Source organism: Lissotriton vulgaris, unplaced genomic scaffold (genome assembly GCF_964263255.1).
Source record: "Lissotriton vulgaris unplaced genomic scaffold, aLisVul1.2 SCAFFOLD_13159, whole genome shotgun sequence".
Classification (NCBI taxonomy): domain Eukaryota; kingdom Metazoa; phylum Chordata; class Amphibia; order Caudata; family Salamandridae; genus Lissotriton; species Lissotriton vulgaris.
Window position 1 is genome coordinate 17,268 of NW_028241158.1, and position 3,358 is coordinate 20,625.

At 44.6% G+C, this 3,358-nt stretch overlaps 1 pseudogene; it reads left to right on the forward strand.

Moving 5' to 3' along the window:
* The first annotated feature begins 1,971 nt into the window (after positions 1-1,971).
* Positions 1,972-3,044, forward strand: LOC147672098 (protein NDRG1 pseudogene; annotated as a pseudogene).
* Positions 3,045-3,358: the final 314 nt, after the last annotated feature.

The following is a 3,358-nucleotide window of genomic DNA, read 5'->3' on the forward strand; positions in this document are numbered from 1 at the left end:
AACTAAAACTTTTGAGGTGATCCATTTCCCTACAGGGGATGGACTATTTAGTGGAACATAGACTTGGGACTAACAATGCCAACAAAGATGGACTTTCCAGATATTTTCACTAGGACTATGAAGCTTCAAATGGGAAAGATTAGCCTCATCATTATGTTTGGGGCAGGGGGTATTGGAAAGTAGGATCTGCTTTCATTGTTACCACCACTTTTTTCCTGGGGTCAGTGTGTTTTGACTGTAGTCTGCTGGGATCCTACTAATCAGGATGCCAGCAACTGTACTCTCTGCCCTAAATTGGCTCTGGTAAGTACTTTGGTACATCCACAATTGGCTACTGGTGTAACATTATACGTCGCTAGTATATGCCACTAAGGTACCCAGGGCATAGGTACACCAGAGGCTCGATGGGCTGCAGCATGTATTTTATCACCTGTGGTAGTCCACTTAAACTGGACTACAGGCCTGCCCTTATAGCCTGTGTGAGATAGTACTTGCACCTCTCACAACAGCTATAAGTTCCTTATATCTGAGGTCACTGCACTTAAAAACTATGTCACGCCTATGGTAGGCAGGATGCTTGGTTCCAAATGTGAGGGTGCCCCTACATGAGAAAGACACCCCTACAGGCCCCGGAGTTGATTCTCCAGGCTTTGAAAGAGGGATCAGCCATTTTAAGGTATAGAGTCGACATCAGTTATTATGCTGTGGCTTGTCTTCATTTAGACTGCTATTCTGGTGTGTACAGTATACCCGGTACCAGTTTTCCGCTTCTGTCATGGTGTGTACAGTCTGGTATGGACTTTATTTTACACCGCTTTCCATGCATATACAGTCTGCCATGCAACAAATTCAAGTGGTCAGGATACCAGATGTGGCCTAACGCATAGAGCTTCTGACTTTCCAACTAAGCACTCCGGTTAAAGTCCCGGCGTTGGCTCACTATGCTAGGACTGTGGGCAAAGCATTTAATTTCCCCATCCCTGGAAAAAACATAAATTTGACTTGTGTACTATAATCTAGTGTTCACATGAAGCACTGTGATCCCCTTAGGCCAGGTTTGCGCAATATGAAAACTACAAAAGTGGATACAATGGTGGGTGAACACCCTGGGACATGTCTGGGTGCCCAGACTTCCCCTCGCAAGCCAGGACCTCTGTCATACAATCTAGGATTTCTAGCCACAAGTACCAGGCCTTCCACCCAGCATCGTCTAAGCAGGCAGACTGTTAGGCTATTAGGCAAAATGTTACTGCTAAGAAATCATAGCAACCGAACATATCCTCCCACTCAAGAACCACTCTCCATTCATTTCACCACTGGGCATCTGTGCTCATTAGGCAAAATGTTACTGCTAAGAAATCATAGCAACCGAACATATCCTCCCACTCAAGAACCACTCTCCATTCATTTCACCACTGGGCATCTGTGCTCCTTTGCTTCGTGAAGGTCTGATACACAAGGCCTAACCTGCTAATTCCTTGTCTTTGTGTCTTATATTATAGAGCATCAGATGTCATTTTTTGCATTTCATTCTAGAAGTCTCATTGGTTTAAGTACCATGCACTAGCTGTGCTTCACGTAGACTTGCACCTGTCACTGTGTGTGCCGCACAATGCCTTTCAGCAGTGTGCGCCTAATGCATTCTGGGCACCTCTTTCTATTCCTTTACTTTGTATGCCTCTAGCTCAAATACCTTTCTTGTGTTCAGGAATGAAGTAAAAGGCACAGTTTACATCTCATGTGCTCAGAGCACCATAAATCTGAGTCCCTTAATTAGCATTACACCAGCATTGGTACAGTCGTCCTGGGAAAGTGTACTCCGGACAGGGCAGTTTCCACAGTAGCGGTCTGAGACAATCACACGATCCACAATTTTGATCGTACTTGAGGATGTGACCGAGGTTAGACCTCTGATAACAGAAGAGGGAATCTCGGTTATCTTTCCAGAGCTCGAAATTCAGAAGCAAAGCATTGAAACAGCACATGGAATCCTCCATGTTACAATGTGTGGGACCCCAAAGGTTAACAGACCTGTCATCTTGACCTACCACGATATAGGACTCAATCATAAAACCTGTTTCAATCCGCTCTTCAATTTTGAAGACATGCAGAAAATATCACAGCATTTTTCAGTTTGTCACGTGGATGCACCGGGTCAACAAGAGGGTGCGCCATCTTTCCCAGCTGGATATGTCTATCCTTCTATGGATCAGCTTGCTGAGATGCTTCCAGGAGTTGTTCAACAACTTGGTTTAAAGAGCATTATTGGAATGGGAATTGGAGCAGGCGCCTATGTCCTAACCAGATTTGCTCTCAATCATCCGTCAATAGTGGAAGGACTTGTTCTTATTAACATCAACCCCTGCAGTGAGGGTTGGATGGACTGGGCAGCAGCTAAAATTTCTGGTGGACTCATGCACTTCCGGATATGGTCATATCACATTTATTTTCAAAGGAGGAAATCCACAACAACCACGATCTGATCGTGACTTATCGCCAACATATTTTGAATGGCATAAACCGGGACAATCTTCAACTTTTTGTCAAGTCCTATAACAGCCGAAGAGATCTAGAAATTGAGCGCCCGTTTCCTGGAGGACCTAATAATACTCTTAAGTGCCCATCGTTGCTCGTTGTTGGTGATAATTCCCCTGCTGTTGATGCAGTGGTGGAGTGCAACTCAAAACTGGTTCCTACATAGACCACACTCTTAAAGATGTCAGACTGTGGAGGATTCCCACAAGTTGTTCAGCCAGCAAAACTTGCAGAAGCATTTAAATACTTCGTTCAAGGCATGGGTTACATGCCTTCAGCAAGTATGACCCGGCTTATGAGGTCCCGCACAGCTTCTGGGTCCAGTGTAACGTCAATGGAAGGCAATAGAAACCGATCCCATACCGGAGAGGGTTCAAGAAGCCGTTCTCACACCAGCGAAGGCAACCGAAGCAGAACTCAAACTTCTGATGGCAACAGAAGTCACACAAACTCCAATCTCACTCCCAACTCTGGTAGTAACGCTACACCCATGGAAGCGTCTTGCTAAGTCAGTCTTCAGCGTACTAATATTTCAGCTCTACTACTAAATGACTGACCACTGTGCATTGCATCTCGGATTGTTTTTTTTTTTACGAAGATCGTGATTGGCCAGAGGTTTGCAGGGACCGAGTAAAATAATTGTTTGGCTAGCTAGTCAGAACACTGTTATAAGTCATCGTAAATACCTGGAGTTTATCACTCAGTAACCGATGCCAAAGCTTAAAACATTTGCCAAATGTTGTACAGATGATATGGAAACCAATTTTACATGACCCATTCACTTGTCTTCCTGTTTAAAGTTAGTCGCCTGCTCGTGTGAGCT